The sequence below is a fragment of the Numida meleagris genome, chromosome 5 (assembly GCF_002078875.1).
Source record: "Numida meleagris isolate 19003 breed g44 Domestic line chromosome 5, NumMel1.0, whole genome shotgun sequence".
Taxonomy (NCBI): domain Eukaryota; kingdom Metazoa; phylum Chordata; class Aves; order Galliformes; family Numididae; genus Numida; species Numida meleagris.
Genome location: NC_034413.1, coordinates 63,033,116 through 63,060,986, shown reverse-complemented (window position 1 = coordinate 63,060,986; position 27,871 = coordinate 63,033,116).

Sequence of the window (27,871 nt, the reverse complement as noted above, 5' to 3'; positions counted from 1 at the left end):
TGCATGGCAGCGCTGGAGCAACACAGGCTGCTCCTGCCATGAACTTCACGCCTCAAACAGGCCAGGATGGGTGAAAATCTGTCCCTCTGGACTCTCCTGCCATGTGGGTGGTTTTTCAGAGAAAGCAACACTTCATGTATTTTCAAGTGTAGCCCCTTATAGAAAGGCCAAATATCATTGCCTCAGGAAAGGTATTTTACTGTCTTTTTCCTGGAAAGGGTAAATTAAAGTAATAATTATAAAGTTTTTTACAATAAGAGTGGTGAGGCACTGGCACAGGTTGCTCAGAGAGGTGATGGATGCCCCACCACCAAATACATTCAAGCTGGAGCTTGGAGATGGAGCTGTAGGTGTCCCTGTTCATGGTAGGGTGGTTGGAGCAGGTGGCCTTTGAGGGCCCCTTCCAACTCAAATGATTCTGTGATAAACTTCAGAACATTCTGTTTCTTGAACCCTTAGGTAAGATGATGGCTGTAGATCATTCTGGCTGATGAAAATATACTGGTCTTTATGGCTTGCTAGAGTGCTTGTGCTATTGTGCTGATGCTGTTTTGTGGAACAGATCTCTCCCTGAGATCATTAAATGGCGGCCCCTGGAACAGCCAATGCATGAACCAAGCAAACTCACTGAATATCTGGCCATACCTACACTGGTGGCAAGCAGCACCAGGAAGTTGCATTGGACATTCATATCCATCTACTGATGACACATGTGCAGGGGAACTCTTTCTGCATCTTACTACTGCAACACATGCTCAAAGCACTGATTTTCTTATTATTAAGACATAATAAGCCTGGACAAGTTAAGGTGATTGAGCTCGAAACTCCTCACAAGTTTGCAAGGATTAAAAACTTGAGCCGTGATCAGCAGTAAATCCTGTGCTGCTGCTCTCACTTTACTGATATATTGAAGGAAAATGGGGGAAATGTTCCTCACTCACAAATGACCTAAAAAAAGCAGTATTTGGGCATTTTCAGGAATGGTTTTGAAGACTCCTTCCAGTAGGATTCCTTTTAACAGTGTCTCAGCACAGGATGTAAATCTACCCTCTGCAATATATTGAAATCCTGAGGCCATCTTATCTTGGTTTCAGTAAGGTCAGCTGTACATTACAGCTGGACTTGCACCCATTTCTACCTGGCTCCTGCTCTTTTCACGTAGATGCAAGGGCGGAGGAGGTGCTGCCAACACAACTCTTCTCAGGGTGCGGCAGGGAATGGAGGCGAGGATTAATGACAGCCTCAGTGCTACCTGCTCTGAGGCCAGTTGTGGCTTTCCAGTCCTTTCAGCTCTGTAATCCCCCTCATTACACAGTATAACTCTTTTTAATGCTTACAGTGTTGCCAGGTATGGTGTTATTGCAGAGAGGGACTGAACACTGTTATTAACATACGCAAGTTTAAGCAAAGCTTACTCATATGGCTCCTATTACCTAGCACCTTATTATCTTTAATGTATTTATCCTCACATCGCCCTTTGAGCTAGTGTAGTGCTATTGTCTCAGTTTTACTGTGGGCAGAGCAAGAACCAGTGTACATCTGGAAGCACAGTCAGGGATTTCAGCAGGGCAGGCTTCTGGAGGAAAAGATGTCCCCATTGTTGAAAGTTCAGCATCATGCAGGCTGTCCTCCTCTACCATAAGAGCCCTGCTTTAAGCCTGCGGCCAAAGTGTGTATCAAAATCAAAAGCTAGTGCAGCCCAAGAGGAACAAAAGCTCTGTCTTCCACTACTGTGTGCTAAAGGAGAACCAATTTCAATTGTAAACACATTTTGGAATCCAAGATCCAGACAGAGTTGTCCTTATATTTGGTTCTCAAATAACGCAATAGGTAGAAGTAGACAATTTTAGGAGACTCTCAGCAGACTGAGCCCAACAAGTAGGATCTCTTCTTCCCCTTCTGAGGGGACACCTCACTGCATCAGCAAAGCAAACGTGGGCTTTTTCTCCAGAGTTCAGCTCTTCAGAGTTCAAAAACCACCAGAGGTATCTGAGGACAAAGTTCCAATTTTACCTCATTTTCAAAATAAATATCAGGCTTTTGGTGTTCTGAGTTTGCATTCTTTACTTTTAAAGATCACTATGGATGTCAAGAATTCCCTTCCATGGTGTAATGATTAGCCTAAAATGACTCCAATGTCTGGTTTAAATGCTATTCCTAATACAGAAATAGTTTAGACGAGAAGCTTCTGATGTAAAGTGAAACCTAAAATAATGTAAGTTCATCCTGCAGGCAATTTTAGTACATACATTTATGCCAAGGGTTGGTAGGTATTATTTTTTTTTTAATAGAGATTCTGTAGTTGTTGGCTGAAAAAAAAAACCAACCCAAACAGTTTATCATTATTGAGGTTTAACAAGGGGGTGTAGCAGTTAAAATAACATTTTTATAAGGTGTGTCACATCCAGGAAAGCATCTCAGGTCAAAAATGAGAGCATGTAAGATATTATCCAAGCAGAGCTCACTACTTAGTAAATTTATAAGAAGTGTTTAAAGCAAGGTTCAAGTACCTGAGCTGTCTCATGTCCTAGGTGGGTACAGTAATGTTGAAGTTCCAGTTCCAAGTATTTCTTCAAAGAGAAACTAACAAGAAAGTCCAACAGCTGAGCTTCAGAACTGGCTTGTGGAGAACTGGAGCTGCTGGAAAAATTTTGCTCTGACATGAAACAGAGACCTTTTTATAAAGCAGTGTTCATTTTCAGAGGTTGGAGAAATTGTTTTCTGCTAGCTGTACTTGTTATTGTACATCTGTACTTAGTATTTCACATTTCTATTACACCATGTTAAAATGCATTAGAACGTGGGGTAGTTTGAACTTTGAGCAATTTGCAAGGCTCTCTGATTTTTGAAGTTACGGAGATAATTTGTTTGCATTGAAAGTGCTTTAAGAAGAAGTCTATTGTTTGTTTAATACTTTCTATAGATCATTTTAAAATTTTTAAAGGACTACATATTACAGTAATCAAGAGTTCGACACTAGAAGTAATTGGTAGAGAATGCAGAAAAAGAAGTATACAGGGTTACTAATATACACCAGGGCTTAAGCTGACATGAATTTTTATCTTAATTATCGGACAAATTTGTACTCCCACTGTTTAATTCAATTTGCATGCATCGGTAGACACTTATTAAAGGTAATATTACATCTGTCATTTTAAGACTGGTGAGAATTTTATCATAGGAGCCGCACGAAACAGCCGCTCTATTATGTAAAGAACTCTTTTGTAAAGCTTAAAATAACCAGTATTGCATCCCAATTAACTATTTGGAGGAAACATTCTTTGTGGTACAATTGTACATAACATGTTATTAATAATATGTAGGTCTTCTCCTATACTTGACTGTATGTGGACATAATGAGTTCTTTCAGACACCTCCTGTCCCTACTATCAGATTAAACCAAAAAGAAAAAAGACATTGCAAGATGTTCCCAAATCATGTTATTGAAGAAGGTTTTGCAGAGCTTTTTTCTATGAACTGCACTTACTCTGTTGACAAAACATAGCTGTCAGATCAGCCCAAGCTAACAGCTCTCAGTTTGTTGTTTTTCCTTGGGATGGAGACTTGGTATATTATAGAAAACAATTAAGTAGGGAGGTATTCTCACCACTGAAAGTCAATTAAAAAACCAACACGGTAGTTACCATGGCACCAGCCGTATTATGCTGTGTATCATCAGTACAGAGGCTTAAACACTTAGTACAAACAAGCATACTTTTTTAATACAAAATCCTTTTAAGGAAATCTCTTTGTATTTCCAATTAATACATAGGCAGATTTGTTTGATAGACATTTTGTTAGGAAAGCAGCGTGTGGATTTTACCTGGGAAAATTTTCACTTAAAAAGCAGCTGTGGAAAAAGAATCTAATAATAATTTAATTCTGGCAGGAATAGAAATATTAAGAAAAGGAACAGCTGAGCTGTGCACCATTTCGCACCAGCACCTCTGCTTTTCAGCTGGTTTCAGGCTAAAATAACGTTGTCTTACTAACTTGATTCCTGTAATCGTGGCTTGCAGTCATTGACCTTCTGATCAGCTGTCATTATGAAGTCTGCTTTCCCACCCAGTGTTTGCTGTGGGACGCCCACAAGACGATAGAAGGAACGGCTTTTGGTGGAAAGAGCAATTTTACAGCTGTGGAGAATGAGGGTCTCCCAAAGTATTCACAAATCAAGACATATTGTCAGATATCAACTAGCATAATTGCCTTGGATTTTTAAAGACTGCAGAATTAGCTCAATGGAAGTTGAGATATTTTTAGTATTAGATTATTTTCTATTGCGGAATTAATCAGAGCATTACTTATTACTCTGGGAGCAGAATAAAAAGATGATGTCAGCCTCAAAAATGAACGTTAGAGCAGAGCAGTGCCCAGTATTTCCACAAATGCACTGCCACCATGGTGGCACTGGGAAGACAATGATCATCAGCAGGTATATGCGGTCTCTGCACTATATTCCCATCTTCGTTACATTTTCACTAATAGGGCTCGCAGGACACCGCCGTGACCAGATGCAGCTATTGATGCATGTCCTAGTGTTGATTTCTTTTTATTTAATTGGATGAAGCGATTTGATATTAAGAGCTATGGTTACTCTCTTTGCCTTTTTGAGGTGGATTTTATGAAATGTTACTTCACTCTTTGCACCGATTCTTTCCTTAAAGGCAGGCATTTGGCCTGAGGTGTTGTTTTGCCAGCACTTGGATACCTGTGCTGCTCCAGCTGAAGTTGTCTTTTATTTTGCTGAAGAAACAGAGGAGAAGACTGAGCCATTTGTCTCCTCTATTAGGAACTTCTCTGTGACTTTTTATTGTTGCTATTGTTGAGCGAGCCCGAACAACGAGAAGCAATCTGGAAATTGCAATTGTCGCTGGATGCTGTGTCAAAGAAGAGCCCATCAATCTCAGAAGAAATTTTAAGGGAACAGGTTTTTCATGCCTCTGCGCTGGTAGGAAGCCAAGAGTGTGTTGCCATTTGATGGTAAAATCAGTGTACACCTGTTCCAACCAGCTGGCAACATAACCTATGTCAGAGGGAGATGTCACAGCCCAAACTGCCGCTGGCGGCTGCGTGACAGCCAGGGACGACAGAGAAAGGAACTTGGGGACCGAAAGAGGAGGAGACTGCAGTGCCATTTCAGGGACACAGATGTGTGAAGAGTGTGATAAAAGAAGGAAACATCGGAGGGAATAAGCTCAAACAAAAAAGCAAATGTCATTTGCATGATGTAATTATGGACGACCATTGACTGCATCGTAATAACACTCAGTAGGGCAATGTTAAGCCTACTGTGAGTGCTAAAAAGGCCTCAGCTTGAAAAAAGGTCAGTGTGAATTAGTATATATTTTCAGATTAATTCTGAATGTTATATCATAAATTTTATAGCCTAGTGGTTACCGGTGTATAGTAAAGATGACACTAATGCAATTCAGACAGGATTAATTCAGAAAGGACTAACATCTAGCTTGTCACTTTAATTTGCGGTGAATGAAGAAAATGGAGATATGTTAATACATGTGTATATTGTGTGTATGTAACATGTGCTTATGTGTGAGACATAATTGTTCCGTCTCCCGCTGCGCCACATCAACTTCACGACCAAAATCACAAACCACTTTAAAAACAGAAACACTATCAAATCTGTTACATCTAAGCTAACTGAATTATTATTTAGCTCCAGTTTCTTTCTTAGGAAAAAAAAAAACAAAAAACCTGCTAACTCTTAACTGGTGTTAATGGTTATGCCAATGTACACCAGCTGAGGATGGTGTTGCTTAATCTACTGAACAGATGTGTTTTAGTCTTTCTGCTCCCATTGTACAGATATATATGTTTTAGGTGCATGGATTCTGGACATCATATCTTGAATTTTTAGACCCAGAGCTAAATTTTGGTGTTGGGTCTCCAGGCAGAGAAGCAGGAGGCAGTGCAGGACTGTGAGTACAGAGCTATGGTTCTTGGATGTAGCAGCAAACAGTGTGGTAGACTCTGAGTGTTGTGAAATTGTCACGGGGATTGCTTTGTTCTCCTTTGGGAGCTGGGAATTTGTCCCAGATCATTAATGCAGCAGTCAGATGCAGTCTGGAGGGTGCTTACAGCAGTAAACCTGAAAGCCCTTCACCAACAGCAGCCTGGCTTTGTGGCACCTGTATGTCATGGACACTTTATTTGGGAAGACCAGCCTGCCTCATGGCCACACTGGGTCACGCACTAGAAATGGTTCATCTTTCTTCCCAAACTGCTTAGGCCACTCGCTCTGCCAGAGCTGGTTATGTCATGAACTTATGGGATGGAGTGGGATGCACTTCATGACAGCAGTCTACTTCATGTCATTTGGCAATGGACAACACGAAGCCCGAGCCTCTCATTTCTCAAGCAGCCAGCAGGACAGGGAGGTGAGGGCTCCACCAGTTCGTGATGTCTCAGATTTTGGCACAATGGGCACACATGCCTGTGTTCCAAAGAAATCCCAGCCCAAGATCAAGAGGACAAAATCCCTTCCAGTGGATTAGAGTGAATTTCTATATTCAGGCCACACAGATGATGTGCAGGATGTTCCTTTTCAGACCTCGGGGTCATTTTCCTCTTCTCTAACAAACTGAATTTTTGTCCAGGTATTTCACTGGGAGTCAAGCTGCTTTGTCCTGCATCTGAAATTTTAACACTTAGATACATCTTTTATTAACCAGAGCCTTAGTCTAATCCCTAGTTCCCTTCTGATAAAATGGAAAAATTATATAAAATTTTATAAATATATACACATAAAATACAATTATATGAAAATTTAATTTCTTCTTTCCTACTCGCTGGATACAGAAATCCCTTATCATAAAAATGTATAGTATGTAGCACAATGTGCAATTAATGACATAGGAATAAGTTATTCTTAATTTCCTGTGCATCTTTTTCCTTTTTAATTTTGTTAGAGAGACACAAGTTCTGAACCACAGATTCCTAAAGTAATTACAGAGATTCTTTTATGGATTTTTTCTAGCAATAAATATATGTTGCCTTTTGGCTTTGACAGGCTGAGAAAGGTCTGAGGTATTGACTACACAGCTAAGATGCCTAGTTTGGATTGCTGTAGGGGGCAAATAAAATTTTCAATATGCCTGGGACTAATGATAGAGTTATATTCTCCGTTCAAATGAATTTTTTGCATAATTTCAATTTTTTTCTTAGTTTTTTTTTTCCTTGGACTGGATAAGAAATTATGTTTTTATGAAAAAGAGAATTTGCATTCATCCCTAATTCTTTGGTTTTCATCAGTTTGCCAAACAATCTCTTGCAACTAAAACCAATGCAATTTAGCTTGAAAAGAGAGAAAGAAAAAGAAAGAAAGGAAGAAAGGAAGGGAGAAAGAAAGGAAGGAAGGAAGAAAAAAGAAAGAAACCAAAACAAATCCAGTGTGGTTCAGAGAGAAGTTCCTTTCTGAACTCTTCTCAAGACCCTACATTTCCAAGTCAAGGCTTTCTGGATAGAGCTGGCATGCCTTCATCACAGGGTTACTGTAAAGGGGAGGACCAGCAAGTCAGGGCATTGGGCAGTGTGAAACAAAAGCTTCAGCCCATGCACTATTTTCTGTTGGATCAGGGATGCCTGTCTAGTTTTTAAGATAACTTTTAAAAGTCATCCTTCCAACATTAGGGATCTTCAGAGTATCCTCTGGCAATTTTTATTTGTTCAGTGGTTACACCGTGAAGAGGAGCAGGTAATCGCTGCTGATTAATCTGGCATCCATCAGCCAGAAGACTGAAAAATGGCCTTATGTTGGAGATCAGTCTGGACTGGGTTAAAAGACCTGGATGCCCATATCTTGTATTTTGGTCTTAAAGACCAAAACATAACACCTCGGTAATCTCAAGCACCAAGAGCAACAGAAGAAACTCCAAGTACTATAGATGTCAGCTACATCTGCTCCTTGCACTGGATCAATACAGGGGAATATAGTGTCTGTTTTGAGTAGTTAGCAACAGTAGAAATCAATGCCTCAAGAGCTGAGGTGAGGAGAGGAAACTCATTGCATGCCTTTCCTACATCTGCTGTTGATATGCAATATAAGATTGTTTGAGGCTATAGTCTCTGGAGAGACAATATAGAATATATGCACCATATAGAATGCAGGGTGCTCTGAGGAGATGTTATTGATGCTGCCACCCTCGGACAGGTGGGAGGAGATCTCTGCTCCAAAGGAGGACATCAGTGCTCCAGATATGAGCAGAACAAGCCATGACTTGTACTTCCTACAGTGGATTTTAACTTAAGGTGTTTTTTTCTTTCTGATCTAGAAAACCACAATTCCTTGTAACCTGAGATCCTGGAGCTGCTTGCATAAATTAATGCAAAGTGTTAGGTGATACAGCTCCACTCTTAAAGCACGTGAAAGGATTTGTGCTTGACATCTAGGAGTCACGTCTGCAAGTTGCCAAACAATAGTATTTATATTTTCTTAAACTTGCAATATATTTATACATTCCCAGACCTATATCAGCAGCTACCTTGTGCTTTGTATCTTGTTATGAAAAAGGATGTGTTTCATATTTCTTTTTCTGCAGTGAAATGAATACTTTTGAAATGCAAGGGAGAAGATGCCCTTTTTTTCCCCTGTTCCAGAATGACAAAATTTGTCTGCTGCCCAGTTAGCTGCCTGTCTTACATTATTTTCCCATGCAAAATGCTCTAGTCCCCAGACTCTCATTTCTTTTCATTTAGTCCTTAAGGGTACAATTAACCTGATTTGGCCTAAATCTTGCACTGTTTATCTTACAGGCAACAGAATTTACTGAGAAATCCTGAAAAAATCCACAAAGGCATCAACAGAATTAAAACAATACTTTGGACCAGAGGTTAAAGGCAAAAAAACTTTGTTTCTACAAAGGTGCTCATATATCATAATGGTGTCTGATATGAGCCAGAACCAGTGAGGAAACTGGAGCACTTTGAATATGAAATATTTAAAAATAGTTTCATGACTACATAAATACCTTTGGAGTCAGAATTTAATTGAAACTTAAATTCTTTGAGAGTTATTAGTCATTAAAAAGAATGACCCTCTATTTAATTTTTAGATTTTAATCTCATATTCTTTTCTCTCCCATTAGCTCAGAAACAAGCTTCTTACTGCCCCTTAAGGCTTTCTATATAATTAAATATTCCTGAAACTCGAAATGCCAGCTATACTGGAGGAACGTGAATCAGAGCAAAGCAAGGTTATTTACAAAATTTTTCTACTGCAAGTTTAGCACTCAAGCCCACTTTTACTCATATCAGAAAATGAGCATAATTTTCTTACTTAGATATAGGAATTTTTGTCACCAGCCCTGTACAGGCATGTGGAGGTACTGTGTGCCTGTGAAGACACACAGCTCTTTGAGTTCACAGAGACAATGAAAATAATCCTGGAGGGGACTGTAAACAACAGCCAAAAGGTAAAAACCTCCAGGTCTGGATAGAGTGGACCAGAGCTTACCCTTGGTAAAATTTAGTGTGGTTGTGTGCCTGTGTATTGTTTTAAGGGCAACATAAGAATTATGAAGTCCTCAACTATAAACGTCTTTACTTTTAAGTAGTGGATTCTTTTTATAAATGTATTAGATAAGTAGACTGTGTGTTGGATATGGAGTATTTCATAATCTAGGAATATGGGGATATAATATAGCAAACAATTTACCCCTCACTCCTATGAAACCACCTGGAAGGCCTTGGTGGGACCAGGCAGCTAGGACGCTCTTTGATGCTGCAAACCCATACAAGATAAAGTTTCTGGGCAGCTTAAATTCTCAAGCAAATTGCCTTCAGTGACAAGCAAGTGTGAAGCTGTCCCAAGGACTAATGAGATCCTAGGTTTAGGTACAGAAATAAGCAAGGAAACAAATCTCAGAAGTGAATAGACTCTAGATGAAATATGAGCATGAATGAGAAACTGCTTTAGAGTACCTAACTCTGCCAGAGGTCTCCTTGGCCAGTCCATTAATCTGTATCAAATTGAATTTGGTGGGGCCATGATCCTTGTTTGAAATGACCAACTGCTATGTTGGTACAAGAAATGGCACTCATGATAATCTACCTGTTTGTGAGTTGTTTTTTCCTTTTTTTTTTCTTTTTTTCCAGATTCAATCATTTATCGCTTTCCATGCCTCTCTGTTTCACTTTGGCATAAAAGACAAGGAGAAGGGTTACTTAGGGAGATGCAGGTGACAATCGCTACCAACCTTATCCCAACTAATTTGTGTTCTGCTGTTTGTGTTTTGTGGAAAATCTGGGGATTTTGTTTGTTTGTTTTGTGATTGGATTTACTGATGGAAAATAATGGCCAAGTAAACAAAATATTATGGAAATATTTTATTGCTCTGTATGAAGCTTGTGATTTGCTTTGTACCACTAAATTAAAAATAACGTATTTTCAGAAGTGCATTCTCTTGCTGCTACAGAAGTTTAATAAAGCACTTTGCTACCTGCCAATATCCAGAACAAAACCCCAGTGAATGAGTTTGTATTGTTGATTTGGGTGAAGGGATTATTTTGAAAGTTTGAGCTAGCAGGTTTGTACTGACTATTGTGATTTTGGATTAAAATGCAGCTTCTCAGATGTTCTGGATAAAACTGGAAGAGTAGCTGGCTCAGATGTGACCTGAGCACATCAGTGATTCTGTTAGCTAGAACAGGAGAACATTTGGACAATAAGATCACTTATTGTGACTATTCCTTGATACCAAGCTAGTGGGCCATCTTTTTTGGACTTCAAAAGAGAGCTGGGGCCAAAATTTGTTTCTCCATTTAAAATTCACTGACAGATCGCATCTGTTTCTGTCAGATGAGCTCAGCAATACAAGTTTTGTTACCTCTGTCTAAATGAAAGCATGTCCCTGCTTTGTCACTGTATGCCTGAGCTCTTTAATAATTGTATCTTATTTCCTTTTTAATCATGAAATCTTGAATTTTATTCAATTCAATATTAAAGAAAACTTCTTTGCCATAAGGAAAACTAAGTAATATTATTTCTTAAAGTGAGAAAGACTATATAATAGCGGGAAAACTTATGAATATTTATATGAGAAAAAATATTTACTGTGTAGAATGATATACTTGATAACCCAAAAGATTTCCTTTGAAACAAAATGTCCATATGCTAATTTCAGATGTGACTGCATACTCCTGCCATCCTTTCTTTGATCCTCTTCTTTTCCCACATCAGTGGCATTTATCTGATTCTCATTAATATATCATCATTCTTCTCAAATTGCTGTATGTTTATTCTGGCAGCATCCATGTGAAGTAATCAAGTGCTGGTGCTTTTACTTTACAGACTGGGAATCGAAGTGCAAGAATTAAGTGACATGCCCAAGAACACATGTGTGAAGGCTGTGGCCAGGCAGAAAGGCTTGGAAATAAGCCTTCCAGCTCCTGGACAAGCATCAGCTTGTAGTGCTGCATCATCTGCCTGCTCCTAGCTCTGCTTTACAACCCTGATCAGAGGGAATCCGTAGCAGAGCACCACTATCTCAGTGCCAAGTACATCTAATCCTATATCTAAATATAAGTAGTAATGACTAGGCTCCAGGTGTGGGAGTTTCTCATGTAACTCAGGAAGTCTGTGTTGTGGGTGACCTCATCTGAGTTATTTGTCTTACCATCTCTTCAGTCCAGAAAAGGAAGGTAGTTCAAGGGTGCTTTTTGTCCAAGGCAAGGTAAATCACACTTCTGAAGTAACTCTTTCACCCTGTGGATGGTATCCGGATGCCTCGTTCACTGCTGAAGTTAGCTAAGAGGAATCATGAGTTTGATTATAGTTTCCAAGCCAGTGCACATGGTTGCTCGATCATTTCTCATCTGACTGTACTATCAGACTAAAAGGACAAAGTTGCTGCTGGAAAGGTATGCAAGCCATAACCGAATGATCGTGTAGTGTGCGGCAGATTGCTCTAGCCCTTTGCTCAGCACAGGCTTTAGTACATGATAACCCTGGATCAGAAAATACACTGAGTGGATCACGGAAGGAGGCAAGGCAGACTTTAGCCGATAACATAGCTTGTTGTTTCTATCAAGTCAACAGTGCTATGGCTCAGAGCAGATCAGCAGAGTAAGAATCAGAATACTCTAGCTTTTACTCAACTTTTGTAATTCATTTTGCCACATACCATGGCTAAAAGCAAAGTTCAAGGCCAATTTGTGCTGCCACAATTGTTTTCATTTACAAAAAAAGTAACAATTGAGCTAAACCTTGAATGTCTTACTTTAATTTCCCTCCATCTTTTCTTCTTTGTGACATACGTGTGAATGTATTTTTTGCAGGCAAGAAGTATCTTAGACTCTCATCTAATGCCTCACGAGCTAAATAGCTCTACTGATAACCGATTAAGGAAGGCAAACTTAATGAATTATACATTGGTTTGAGAGCATGGCTTTCAAAGAGGACTTTCTATGTAGGGTTGCCATGCTGCTCACCATGATTTCCCAGGCAGAAATATGCATGCATGCATTATGGAGATGGATTCCCAGTGTGCAGTAAGCCAGGCATATCAGGTTTATTGTGCATGTGTTGACATTTTCTGGCACATTCATGAACACATCCAACTCATTTTGCCTGCACCATGAAATTGATACGTAGAAGATGTCCCTCTGCCCTAGACTTGCTGGTGTCCACAGTCCAAAAATAGCTACTGCTTCTACAGACAGGCTGCCAGATACCCAGGAATGGCTAGTGGCTATTGTCCTCAATTTCCACAAAAATAAAATTTCCAAGAGAAAGACAGCATGTCTGAGTTTATCCTCATTCCATGATTCTAAATATATTATTTGAACTCATTGCCTACGCATCCATATTTAAGGTGAGGCAGTTACAATGGTGAGTGAGCTAAGTGATACTATGGGATAAAATAGTGTTGGTAAAGAGCTAAAATTCTCCTAGATATGAATTTTCAGGAGCTGTAATCCGTGAAAACATATTTTAATTCATTTCAGCCATCTCTAAATTTCATTGGAAGTTGATGGGCTCTGAGGCAGCATGGAAGGGAACCCAAGACATCTTCTTCATTCTTCTGTATGAATAGCCTGTTTTTTACACCTTTTACTGCTAAAAGGACTAATCAGACTCTTGTCTCTTCCCAACATAGTGACACACACAGGAACAGGTCTAACTGGTAGAAAAAAGATTGAGGCATTGATTTAGGAGAATAAATGTTGACCACAGAGGTTTCAGTTGCTCTTCTCCTAGACAATTCTTCAAAGCAAGCAGAGTAACTTGCTCTGGTTTCCCATCTGTTCTTACGCTCCTTTGTTTAATGTCATCCTGGAGACGTTGTTTTCTGTCCAGCAGAGAGCAGCTCCTCACCTTCCCAACCTCCAGCTATTCTTTCCTGACATAAACACTGGAACGTGAAGAGAAAAAAGTCTTTGCCCTTGAGAACGTTCACTCCTAGGCTGCCTTTGCCCCTCACTGCATCCTGAAAATATAACTACATCTGAAGCTCCAGTTATAATTAAATGAAGGGATGTGACAGTAAAGAAAAATTGTGTGGGTTTTTTTTTTAACGTGATTTGTTTATAACTTAACATGGCACTTAATAAAAAAAGCTGTATAAATCAGCTGATATAAATAATCATTCCTTTATCAGGAAATTACATGTGCAAAGTATTGGTTAGTGGAATGAGTCTTAATGAAATTCAGTCAAAAGCTGCAGATCTGGGAATGAACAGAGGCCTCTTAATAGAAGAAGGTTCTATTTATCCAGTAAGGTTCAGAGATTCTAACAATAAAATAGTGATTTAATAGACTTTAAGTCAATCAAGATGATACAATGGTGTTAATTAGCCTTTTGTGCCTAATTCACAACTAGTTCTGTTGTCTACTTATTTATGTTCTAAAGTGGCCCTGATGAAATTTTTAATATTTCACCTAAGCTGAGGATTCATTTTTACGCTGGCTGGTAATTTTCTCATATATAGCTTGAAATTGTACTCTAGATAATTTTGCATAGTAGTATATCTATGTGTCAGGATCATTGGCTGCTGCGTTGAATGGCTCTTCAGAGCTGACAACTGGATAATAGCTTTACTTTCAGCCAGCAGAGGAAGTCAAGAGCAAAAGTGTAGAGATAATGTGAATATAATTCATTATTCAAATATGCAAGTGACGAACTGAAAACAAAGAGGGAAGAGTAATAATGGTGTCATTATTTTTATTACTCTTGTTTTGCAAATGTAGCGTGAAACATTAAAGTAGATCTTTGAGGGACTCTCAACTATGCAGCGACAAATTTACTTTCTTGGCAATATTGATAAAAGAAAAGTAAAGCAGACAGGCTTCTGCAGAAGGTATGCTGCACTGTTAGTTGTAGTATTAAATATTTTCTTGTTGCCTTTTTCTCTTTAAAATTCACATCATTAGTTACTCCTTAGAAACCTGATCAGTGACTGGAAGAAGGTGCATTGTTGTTCTTGTGGCTCTTTTTAGTTAAGACAATCTTCAAAGCTTTTAAAGCTTTGTAGCATGACTAACAAAGGCCAAATAGGCAGGTTATGTAAAGCTTTCCTTGAAAACGAGGAATTTGCATGTGATAGCAAAACTGCCTCCATGAAAGCACAGATACAGGTTTCAGTGGAATAAGGAGCCAAAGAGCATCACTTTGATAACTGAAGTGTTTTTCGCTTTCTATGGTCTTTAACCCTCTGTCTTTCACAGCATCTGCTTTACTTTTCCAAAGCCTATGTGGAAGTTAATTAAAAAAAATCTTTTGTGGTTTTTAATTTTTGAGTGTATGTATAGTAACAAAGAGATATTTTTGGAAGTAAAGATGAAAGATGCTTTCTGCTGCATTTACAGCAAGGGTAATTAAAATCCCCAGCAAATATCATGTCCCTTTTGCAAGGGGCAGCATGGCAAACACTCTTTTCTCTTGGCAGCCTTTGTGTCAGAGAAAAAGAAATAAAATGGGAAGGAAGCATGGACGTCACATGAAGAGGGAATGGAGAGCAAGGCTGCACATCTGGAAGGGCCCAGCTACAGGCTATGGCACTCCCTATCTCAGTTTAAAATCTCTTTGTATCTGCTTATGCCTTATGAAAGCTCTGTGGATTATTTTCATAGTAACTGCAATGTGTGCCTTAGTTGTTTATCATACTGCAAGAGACTGTATGGCACACTTTTATGAAAACTGTCCAGACCTTAGTGGCAGATTTTGCATGCAGCTGTTACGAGGTTCCAGTGCTGGATAAGGCTTTCTGGGAGAGCTGGAATAGGTGCCATTCTGAAAGCAGATTATTTGTGATAAGGAAGAAGGGTTGTCTTCAGTATTACCTTTGTATTTCTAAAAGTTAAAGGCAAGGCCACCAAAGCCTGGGAAGAAGAGAGTATATCGTTTACCCAAATGCACAAATGGGAGACTGAGACTCAGAATAATTAAGGATTGTACTCAAGGTGAAAGCAGCAGCTTGTGGGAGACCTCTCCCTACTGCCAATCCTGTGTCGTTTCCCTAAGACTCTCTTTTTCAGCTTCATAAGCAATTTTTTTGCCTCCTCAGCTAATGATCTATTGAAAACTGTTAGGGATTAAATATTCAATTCTAAACAACTTATCATTTTCATTGTAAATTAATGAAGACATGAAATGCTAAAATGACCAGTCACTGCTCATCGCTTTATAGCTGGTAAGATATTATGCAAGCCTCAGAGGTTTACATAATATTTTAATTTGTGATGGATCTGATTCTCTTCTGGCTTGCTTACAAACACAGGTAAATCCCATTGTTTTCTTATTTACAACAGCTTAATCTGTTGCAGACTTGAAATTTAACTCCACTCATTGCTATTTTTATTTTTCCTACCTTTACCCAACTTCAGTTCTGCATCTTATGCCCAAGCTTAAAGCAGCATTTTTACCTAAGTCACTGATACAGAGATCTGCTCTCGATCCTAAATTCAAGGGGTTATTAGAGCTCTCCAGAGATAATTTGGAAATAGACTGTGTGAGGAGAGGACGAAGGCTGCAGTGTGAATTGGGAGTTTCAGGGGCAGCTCATTCCATTGCTTTTACAGCCTTGAAGGAGTCACTTAGATCCTGATTCAGAAAACGATTTAAGCGCGTGCCCAACTTCACTGGGGCAGAAGCCTGTGCTCCCAGAAGCATGTGTTTCAGCACTGTCTTGAAAAAAATATGGTTTCCTGTATCAGAGCTTTTAATCTCTCCATTCTCCAGTTCTCCATCTGTTAAAAAGAATTAACAGGTGGCAGAAAGGAAATGTTGTTATCTGTCTTCTGTTAGCTCTTTACGGCCTCTGACTGTGAGTGTGTAGAGCCACTACTTTAGTGAGCCCTCAGCCTCTCTTGGAGCATCTGTGTCATACTGTAATGAGAACAAATAACTTACTTTGTTACTCAACAAGTATATTATGCAATGCTGAGCTGCCTGGGAGAAGGATTTTGAGGAACTGGGAAGGACCACTGTTCATTCTTTCTGATGAAACTAAGCATAGAGAGGACCCCATGCATTGCATTCCAGCAATTCAGTGGTTTAACTGTTCTCCTAGATCTAAATGGTTATCGGTGGTGTAGAGGTCACACAGACAAAGCTTTTCTTGCACCACCTGAGAAAGGAGCAGAAAGACTGAAGACGGCAGCTAACGCTGCCTAATTCAACATGCTCTCTTCAGCAAATACCAAAGCAGGAGGGCTGACCTACAGAGAACAGTTGCTGTGAGATCTTAGATCTGAGAACGCTAATCTAGAGTTTGAGAAAGTTGGCCTGGGATGGAGAAGTGGGAACAGCAAGTCTGAGGTCCTGTGCTTTGTTCCTCCATCCTTGATCAAACCAAGCACAGAAAAGAGTCACATTTGGATGCTGCTCCCATACTGGGCTCCCTGGCTTGGAAAGGCTCATGGTGCCAATCTTTATTATTATTGTTATTGTTGTTATTATTATTATTATTATTATTATCTTTAAGAGTTATTTGCATTGTGTAATGAGGATCCCATATGCAATACAAGTAGAGTAAAATAAAATTCTTGCTGTAAGTAGTTATAATCTAATTAGATGAAACAATTAAGAATGGGGAAAAGATATAAAAGTATTAATAAAGGGATAATTAACCAACATTTCATTAGCTCCAATATTTTTCCTTTTGTTTGGCTCTTGGAAGTGTCTTCCTTATTTCTTAAATAATTTATTTTTAAATTAGTAAAATCATTTCAATTTTCACTTTGGCTCTGTGTAAACTGGAGAAACAGCCTCTTATTAGAAATGTATTAATTAACATGATAATAAGCATGATTTTGCTTCATGGATAAAGGCAGCCCTCTCTATTAAAGGAGTGAGAAGGATGTTAAACACTGCTTCAGATGCTGAGGAACACTGGAACTGACCAAAGCCAGGCCCAGCCCATCCCAGGGCCTTGCTGGGCAGTTGTCTACGCTACCAAAGTCAGATTTCCTTTCCATGACATTTCTTGCAGCTCAGAGTCACTGGCTGGGTAATTTTGGGGGCTGCAGTTCATTACTTTGCCTACAAGCTACCCCTTTGGAGCCCTGTGTGCTGCAGTTGCCTGCCTTCCAGCATGCAAACCAAGCAATTAAAGGGAGCCCGGGTATGTCTACAAAAGCAGAAGTCAAAACTCTGACTGAAGGTTCGCATACTTAGCCTAGCCTGTGCTTAACACCGTGTTATTTATTCCCACACTTTTCACGGTCAGCTTGGTTGTTTATCTGGTTGTTTTGCTCACCGTTTGCTTGGGAAATTCCTGTTCCTCTGAAGGTCACTTGGAGTTCTGACAAGAGACGCAGCACAGGTGGAGCCTCAGCCCTTCTCCAGCCCTATATAAGCCCTACATTGCCCATTCTCCCCTGAGATGGAGGACAGAAATGACAAAGTGCAGAGGGAGGTAGGAGCAGTGGGTGTCCCTAAGCCCTGTAAGCCCTATAGAGCTGTGCATTGCCAAACGCTTGCCCTCTCTCTGCTGGGTTCTTGACTAGCTCCTGCACAAGAGTGGTAAGAAAAGTAAAGAGGGGGAGAGTGTGATATGTGAGTTATTTTCACAAGTTAAGGATGACCCCATAACTCATAAGTGGTGGAGCGGAGCCTGCGGAAAGGAATTTCAGTCCACCACTGACTGTGCTCACTTAATTTATTGCTTGGTGCGTACCTCTCATCATCAGCAATGAGAAAACTGGTTTTCTGTGTGAAGCTGATGCTTTCACTTGCTTGTTCCCGGGGCAGAGGCAGTCTCTTTCCCCCTTTTCCCTGTGAGTGCAAGATATGTCTTTGGGTAACATGTTTTCAGGTGAGCTCTGCGTGTGCTGGGCCATCAGCTCCATGCAGCATCATAGACAAACTTTTCAGTGATAAAACAAATTGACAAGTGTGTGTGCGACATGGCATCTGACTATCAGATGTTTGAGGAATGCGAGAGACATACCATCATGAGGCATATAATTCAGTATGTGTGTGTGTCTGTATATATAGAACTAACAATTTATATTCTAATCATCACAATACAATCACACTGCGAGTGCATTTTTGTTATTAATACTTACTCTTTGATGCATAAACAATCCCATTTGAAATTCCTGGTACCAACTGTGCTAATCTTTCACTGGAAAAATTTATTTGCAGAGGAGGAAGAATGAAGGGTAGGCAAGCGAAATGTATTTCAGCTGTTCAAAGTAACTGCAAAACTATCAGCATTAACGGTAAAAATATTTAATGAGTATTGCACCAGGCAGCAACAAAAGTAGTGAGATACAGAATTGCATTTGTTCTGTCACAGACATGACTGACATTTAATTATTGTCTATTTTTGTGCTGATAATCTCATTCTTATCTTTCGTTGTTAAATCCTTTAGAACCCCAAGAAAAATGAGATCAAGTGACAAAAATAAGATAATGAAAATTATATCTGGTAGGTAAGAGATGATTCAGGAGAGTAGGTTATTTTATGGGGTTGTATAAGCTCTATAAGTGATTGTGAATTAAATGTGTTGAGCTCACAGAAAATCTTTGGGAAAGAATGGCTGCTTGCAAGCTAAGCTGACTTCTTGGTTTCCATTGTGCAGTGCATGCCATATGCAGTGATATAAGCTCATTGAAAACCTCAAAAGGTGGTCAACCCAAGTCTTGTTGGGAAAAATATATATATATCTTTCCAGCACATTTCCCTCTTGCCGGTTTGTTCCCTTTGTGATGTTGTGAAGCTTTTTGAAACCAGTTTGTCGCAGTGACTGTAAAATCGGGACCTATTTTTATCATTCTTAGCTTTCAACCAGAAGAAGTCTTCCCAGTCTTTTGCCAAAAACTATATTGACTACACAACCCGATCCAAGCTTTTGTGTCACTGTATATGTCTGTTTGCAATATGTAACAGGAAAATGCTTGTAGCTGAAGCTCTAAGTGAGGTAGGAAATCTGTTGCAAAAATTAGATAGCAATGAGTTCTGCTAAGGGAAAGTTAAAGGCAACACTCACCATTTATTAGTCTTTTCCCAGATAACCTGTTAAATTTGGTGAAAAATGACTGTGGAAGTTGTATGGTGGTGAAAACAACAACAAGAGTTTAATTTTCTTGCCTGCCAGCCTCTGAATGATGTAGCGGAAATCTGGATCGTGCGTGCTAAGGAAAAATGCTGACAAACAAAAGTGCATAACTCATAAACGTGCTAATTTTATGGAATAGGAATGTGACTTATCTGAGCAGGCCTGGTATGACCACTTCAGAGTCTGTACTTCTGCCAGCATTTCTGCCAGCTATCACAGATGTGGGCTTTTTAAATATTTGATGACAAAAAGTGTAACCAGTGCACAAACTTGGGAAGCTCTTTACCCTCCCCTCCTAGGGATATCTGCAACATAATGAAACAACTCGAAACCCAGAGATGGAGTTTATTCCCAGTTCTATTACCGCCTGTCTGTATAACTATAAGCACAGGTCTTGAATATTCTGTCCAATAGTTTCTTGCCTTGGAAAATGATATCCATCACAATGATAAAGTATTTTGCAGTCCCTGGATGAAAAATGCTATGTGAATTCAAACAGCTGTTGTCTCTAGAACTTGTTTGTAAAGTATTATTACAGATACCTCTACCTGTACTAGAGGTGATTATTTACTGTGATAGATGTCACCACCTATCAGATACACTGTATCCGATTCTTCTAGAAGTATAACTGTTCATTTTATGAAAATCATAGAGTCATAGAATCATAGTATCTTTAAGGTTGGAAAAGACCTTTAAAATCATCAGCCCACCCCTCAGTGCCACATCTCAGTGGTTCTTGAACACCTCCAAGGATGGTGACTCCACAGCCCCTTGGGCAGCCTGTGCCAGTACACCACCACTCTTTCTAAGAATACTTTTTTCCTAATAACCAACCTGAACCTCCCCTGACACAACTGAAGGCCATCAACTCTCATTCTAAGCTTTATTTCTTGGAAGAGTAGCAAGAGAACTGAATCTCTTAGCTGCTCTGCAGATATTGAAGATGCAACATTTGAGGAATTCCCTTCACTTTGTTCTCTTGTTCTCTAGCTCTCCTAGATAGATAACCTTCCTTGTGTGGGGACTCCTGTGATAGTCAGCAGATCTCCTTTCTCTCCTTCACCATGGGAACTCAAAAGGGGAACCAGGCAGGGTGCTGGCTGATGGTGCATGTGGTCAGTCTGCACTGTGTGATCAAGAGCTTTTAGATGAGATGCTTAAAGCTTTTTTTTTTTTTTTTTTTTTAGAGGCATGCACAGCTTCATATAAATAGATAGATTTGGACTAGTATAAACGTACATTATCAACATACCACCATCAGGCAATATTTAGAGATGTAATTTGGTAATCTATTAACATTTATGTGTCTACAAGTGCTAATATAACCTACATCAGCTGTGTATCTTGACTGAGGCTTCTTCCACTGTCTTAGTTCCACATATAAAGGCCTAAATCTGAAAATTTGCATCTTTGATTTATAGAATTTAGTGGATTTAGTGCTCCAGGTTCCCCCCTAAAGAATTTCTAACTTTGTGAATTGGAAATAGCAAAGAATAGCTTTTAAACTATGTCTTGGTCTTATGTTTCTTTGGTTGAGTTTCTTCTATCAGCTGTTAGTGATAGAGAGAATTTAATCTGCCTCCTTGCTGCCTGACAAATCTAAATAAGCAGTTGGGCCTGTTTGTATCTTCTGCTACGTTTGTATTCATACATTACACTGCATATCACTCCTGGTAAGAGAGAGGGGAATCAAACCTCTTAGCTTGATTGCACTTACTAGATAGAAACCTTCTTGAAAAATACAGAGAGTAAAACTGCACTTTTAAAATAATTCACATATTTCTATCTACAGTGTTACTAACCTTCATTGCAGACCTGGACAGAATTAATGATGTTCTTTTCAAAATTCAGCACAAACAGCGGCTGCAACAGTTTCTAACTGGCTTGGGAACCTTTGAACATCCAGCTGCAGGCTCCAAAGTCACTGACAAGATTAAGAAGATACAATCACTGCTTGGTGAAAAGACTGTTTTCCTGTTGTTATACAGATGGTTTTGCAGCAAGGAGTGATGTATAAACACTGTCAATCTAAATTCGTATGCAAAAAAAAAAAATGTGCTAATTTAGATCATGCCTTGGATCTAGAATCTATTGACCTTGTGTGATGCCCACAGGAATCTTTCCCTTGATACCAATGCCCTTTGAAGCTGCTATTTGACCAGTATCAAAGAAAGTATTCTTATATTATTTATACTTAATGGTCAGTTGTGAATTTCAGTCCTTAAGATAATATAATATGTTAAATCTATATTCTGTTCATAGTGGGAGGATAATGGATATAGTTTATAGATGCAGTCAAAACAATTTCCCAAAGATTATGTGCTCATTTGGAAAAGCAGAGTCTGTCACACACCATCTGCAGATAGTAAAGTGTCATGAAGACAGATTTAGTGGCTTGCTGGTTGTTCCCAGGGAGCTCCTTCTTCACAGAAATGGTAGCATGAGAAAAAGTGCTTAGATAATTGCTGGAAGACTGAAGAATGAACATTTGTACCAGTATGAGAGTGGTGGCAGAAGCAGATGTTTCAGAACAGGAGAGGTGATGACTGGGCTGCAGGACTTGGCCAGGCAAGAGGGCACGTTGCTCAGCAGTCATCGGAGCCAAAGGGACTGAGTTTGCTTCACTAGACATCAGTGCAAAAAAATGAGCCATGACAATGGGTTACAGCTTGCTCTTGTGAGAACCTTTGACACATATGGTTCCCTACAACAAGCTATTTCTGCTTGTTGTAACACAGAAGCGGGAAAAGATTAATGGAAGCGAGCAGTATAAATAGTTGCCAATGTCGAGATAAAGGCTGCAGGCAAAAACCTGTATCATGCGTTTCTGCATCTTCAGTCTCACAGATGGTGGGACAGAGGCTTGGCAGGCAACCCTCAGGCTGCAATTCAGCTTCAGATGCTGAAAAGCACCCATTGCCTGGGCCCGGAGCTGGTCCTAGGTCCAGTCGTGGTGACCACTGTCTATTCATTCCATCTGCTGGTCTTCTTTCCTTCTCACTTGTAGTCGGCAGCTCAGTGGTGCTGCTTTTCTCGGCTTGTTCTGCTGAATATTCCTGGATTATTCTTCTAAGTGGTAACATGTGGCCTGACCAGTAAGCCAGGTAAGCCATGGCTTGGGAAAAAGCTATGACAATTGGCAAATAAAAAGAGAAAAGGAATATCTTACAAGATGTTACATGGCTGCTTTTTTTTTTTTTTTTTTTTTTTTTTTTTTTTAACAGTGCTCCCATGCTTTTACTTCGATGTTTTATTAACGTAGCTCGTATTTGAGCTTAGCACAAAGAGGGGAGTCTCTGGAGTTTGGCTGGAGCCATAATGATATGCACAAAGAAAGAAAAAAAATCAATGTACACTCTTTGCTGCTTACTCTTATAGTAGCTGTTATAGAAGCAGAGAGCTTTGCACTGTCAGGCAGCTAAGTTCAGCCTCAGGGGGAGCAGCAAGCAGTGTTGCAAGCACAGGTGGAAATACGTCTGGTTGATAGAACTGTCTGCAATGTATTTGTTCTGAGGAACACAGTATTTCTGCATGTGTTACATATTAAGGAAAAGTTTTCCAAGCTGGAGGCCCTGAAGCCCTAATGCCTTAGACTATAACCCAAAGATCTGATCTGAGAAATGTAGCCCTCTGGAACAGGCTTCGAGTGAGCTCTGAAAACTGGTATGGTCAGATGCGGCCATGGGGAGGTCAGCGCTACCTGCTGCAGCCATGGACTAACCTGAAATTACAGCTTTTCAGTCAGCCCAGCCCCCACGATGATGCTTTAGTGTGCGTTTGGGAAAGCAGGGGAGGGGAGTAAACATACGAGCAAGTTCAAAGTTTGAAAGACTTTCCTATCTGTTCTTATAAATAAGGGACAGATTTTTCTCATTCAGTCCAGGCTTATGAGAATATCACCGACACTGAAAGAGACAGGCATATTATTTCACTCCCTATTGTTCCATATTCCACGGAATATGCAAAATGAAAAACAGGTGATTGCTGTGCGTGTGTGTGCTTTTTTTTTTTTTTTCCTTTTTGGGGGCAAAGAAACTTTTGATCTTCAGTCTGTACAGAAGCATCCCAACTTTAAAAAAGAGCACTGTCAGATTTATTATAGCACTGAAAAGAACAGATATTATGCTTACCATTACTCAGTGACCCCTTTAGGTTTGCCATCACGGTCTACAATTTATTGCCTTCTGTGTTTTAAATGCAAAAGGATATGTCCTGTTAATATTTCTGGGTTTGCTGTGAAGCAATGACTTCCTGTTTGCTAGCACCACAGGTAAAGAAGACGCAAACCACAAGTGCCAACACTATGTAATTTTTTTTGGTCCCGAGTCCTTAATTTCTCAGTCATCCAATGTGTTCTGTCAAAATGCAGCCTGAAAGTCTAGACCAAGAGATATCTATGATAGAAAGTGTACATCAGTATTTCAAGTCCTCTAAATTTATTCTAGCCATTTGACAGTTGCTTGGAGATACAATCTCAATTTTTTTGCAGTAGCCCCTTCAAGTGGATATTTATGGCAGATACAACTGTAATTATTTACCTGTAACAAAGTCCAGGTCTGCCTGCTCCAGGTGATACAGACAACAGAAGGACACAGAGAAAATATTAATCTTCCTTCTGTCTAGATTTTGACCTTTTGCACCCAGCTTTTAGCTCATTATGGAAATGGTGCCGTGTTTATTTTTTTGTTGTTTACCATTTTTGCTTCCTTACTCCGTGAGTGCATCAGTTATCAATATCAGTGACAAAATTGCAGTTGACAGCCAGAGTTCCCCAGACTTACATTTAGTCTCTTACTGACTTGCTTTATAAAATGCTGAAGTCACGCGGGACTATTCATGCGAGTTACAGAGACTTCTGCGTGAGAAAGTTGCACATTTTGGGACATGGAGTTTTGATTAGCATAACTCCAATTTACATAGAAATAGTTTATTTGAATAAAAAGGAGAATGACAGAGAAAATAACTGAGCCACCAACAAAAAAATGGGAATCAGTATCTCATTTTGGTAAAGATGCTAAAGCTGTGCATGCTTTTAAAGGGATAAATAGTCCTGTTTCAGCTGGGGCTATTCAGACTCTCGAGAATGTGCTGAAGAAACTGCATGACTCAGAAGCACAGCCACTACTAGTGTACGTATATATATTTTCAACACAACAGCAGTAAAACAGAATACTTTGTCCGCTGCATAATGCAGAGCAATGAGAGAATAATAGGTGCAACAAATTCTCATTTGCTTTTATTCCTTCAGCAGAAACACGGAGTGTTTGAATTGGCCACGTTCCCATCGCGCTCATGTTGCTTGGTAGGCAGAAAGCCCCGGCTGGGCTCAGTGCCATCCTGATGTGCCTCCATGTGGCTTGGCAGGGCCAGGCACCCAGCACTGCTCGCAGAATGCTCTGCCCAGGGTTTCCAGCACCGCTTGCTGAATGCGCCGCACCAAACCTCTCCAATGAATGATTTCATAATCTGGCAGCTATAGAAAATGGGTCTTTTACTTGCAAAAAAAAATTGCTGAGAAGAGGTTTTAATTATATGCACTATTTTTTCCTTCATGTGTGTCAACTGAAAATGTATTTCTTTTCACTGGTGAGCTGTTGGTTGTTCTTTTTTAATGTGAAATTGTTTCATCTTTGGCCTGCATAACAGTTAATTAAGTTCTAATGTGTTTTTCCATATTATCTGTAATTTGATCAGCCCCCTTTACATAATTTCTGATAATTTGCATTCTCATATTTTTCTATAAAAGCTCAAAGATATTGACAGAACAAATCATGCGAAAGCTTACTAACAACCAGCAGCACTTAAGTCAGTAAACCAAGTACAGTTGAATACTCAAGTTACATTTGAAATGTGAAAACATTCATGTGAGCAATAAGAATAGGGTGTAATTCTGTCCAAAATCACTGTTCAGATACATTCAGCCTAATCTTTGGGTTTTGTCTTTATCTACTACATCTTTCTTTAGTTGTGTTTCTCAGACCCTAACACCTTCTTGCATCTAGTTACTTGTGGAAGCAAGAAAGCAGAAGGCAACACAGTTGCATGATGGATGAGTTGGGTCCATTACACCACATCGTTTAGAAGGAATCACCACTAATTTTTTTTGCAGTGGAATTCTTGAAAATGTGTAATACATTCACCATCCACTAGGTACTGTGCAAGACTACTGAGAACTGATTCCTCTGCTGCTCGCTTCACTGAAAGTGTTGTTTAATGTAAAAAGTAACTGTCGTATAGCAAAGACTTTTAACACATAGTAGTCCCAAAGCATATAGGTATTTTTATTTTCCAGTGAAAGGCTCTGCTCCCCACAGCTCCAATAACCTGCTCGGGGCTTTATAGGAGCAGGACTTTTGTAGCTGCCCAACATGGAATTTACAGGAATTGCAGATGTGGCCCTATAATGAAGTCACCGAACCGAGCTGCTTTGCAGAAGTCATACCACTCTGCAAAGGGGTTTTGGAAACCCCAATGTCTTTCCCACCATTGTCACAAGCCACCAATCTGCTTGTTTCCCACATCTCTGTGTGATATACGCCCCTCGGTGCATTTACAAAAATAAACACGTTTGATTCGAGTGCCTTGGCGATCAAATATAACGGCTCTCCTGAGTGCAGAGGATGAGGATCCAGTGCAGGCAGTGTTCCCATACTGTGATCACCCCTACGTTACCAACTGCAGTGCGATATGGAATTTCATTCCCTCTCTGGTATGCAGCTTCAATTCTTGAAAGCTATGACGAGATCTTCATCTTTACTGAACTCGTTTCAGCAGTGTGTCCACTGCTTTGAACAATTTGACACACAGAGATGCTTTTTACAAGTTGATTTTTGTTGCTTTCTTTTGGTTGACATGATTCACTTGTCAGACTATGTACTCAGGTTTTCATCGCCTCTTCCCTAGTGGAGATTGCATATCTTCATTTTGGCAGCTTCTGGATTCCATCTCAAAATGTAACTTCTGTACTTTGTTGCCTTCAGTGCTGGAATCTCTAGAGATGATTTTTATTGCTGTTTTGGAGGGGGGAGGTAAGTGATTTGGCAACAGCCTTGCAGCTGTGACCCAAAACTTCCTATTTTGCTCTTTATTTTTATAATAATGTGTATTATTATAGTATCCAGAAGCCCAGTTTCCAGTTGTAAGACATGATGACAGCAGATGCAATGAAAAGCAGCGCTTCGAAAGCTGCACATACGGAAAATTGACAGGATCAAGATTGTTTGCAAACTTACATAAAGATTGTTAAAATTCCCTAAAGTAAAAAAAAAATAAAAATTACATATTTAAAGTGAATGTGAGCCAGTTTGTATCTGCTCTACAGGTTGTGAGTGGCATCGGGAAACTAGAGGAAATATGGCGAATCATTTGATCTCACATTTTTTTACTTAGTGCACAAGAAATTTGTGAACATAGCTCAAAAGCAAAGCACAAGCAGAATTTGACTGCATTTTCATGATCTTGACTTATATGTATATTCATGGAGATATGGGCTGAAGTGCTATTAAAGGATCTGGTTTATTCCTCTAAGTATCACCTTGGATAGAATTTAAACCCATTATTCTTCCACTGAGACCAATCACTTGAGCCTGATGAAAGCAATTTTTTTTTTTTTTGGTAAAAAATCTTTTCCTGGGTGGAACAGAGTTTTGTTTTGTAGACATCAAGAAATGTAGAATCCCTCAGTTCTCTTTGCTCTCACGAACAAGAAGTTTTGCCTGTTTATCTTTTTTTTAAATATTAGTTAATAGTTAATCACTGATCTTTCTTATGTCTTTTTATGGTAAATTATGAATCCTGAGATTCCCAAACAGACATTTTAGATATTACAATTAAATGATTAGTTAATCATCTAACAATATATCATTCAGCATTTTTTGCAGGCTTTGAATACTTTCTTACACTCCTCTATAATCAGTTTATTTTCCAGCATCCTTTGAAAAATATGGGCACCAGAGCTCTAGGCTCTAAAGGCACGAGGCAATATTTCATAGGTGATATTGCAATATCTTTCTCGTAAAAGAGTTTTACTGCTGCATTTAAGAAATCTAATCACTGTAAAGAGGCACACCCCTCCCTTCTGTATGTGTTAGCTTATTCACCCAAAGATTGCCCTAGCCCTCTCTGCCACAGGATTGAGTTAGAAGCTCAGGTTGAGTTCCTCATGTGTTATTTATTACCCAAGAAACTTCTCAGAATCTCCACTTTCCTGGACACAGGTCCCTATTACTGCAAGCACAGCCTCCATTTCTTGTCTTTGAATTTCTCTCTTTGCCATCAGTTCCATTGATGTGTGTTTTGTTGGGATTTCCTGGTTTATGTGATTCGTCTCAGTGACTACTTTCTCATTAA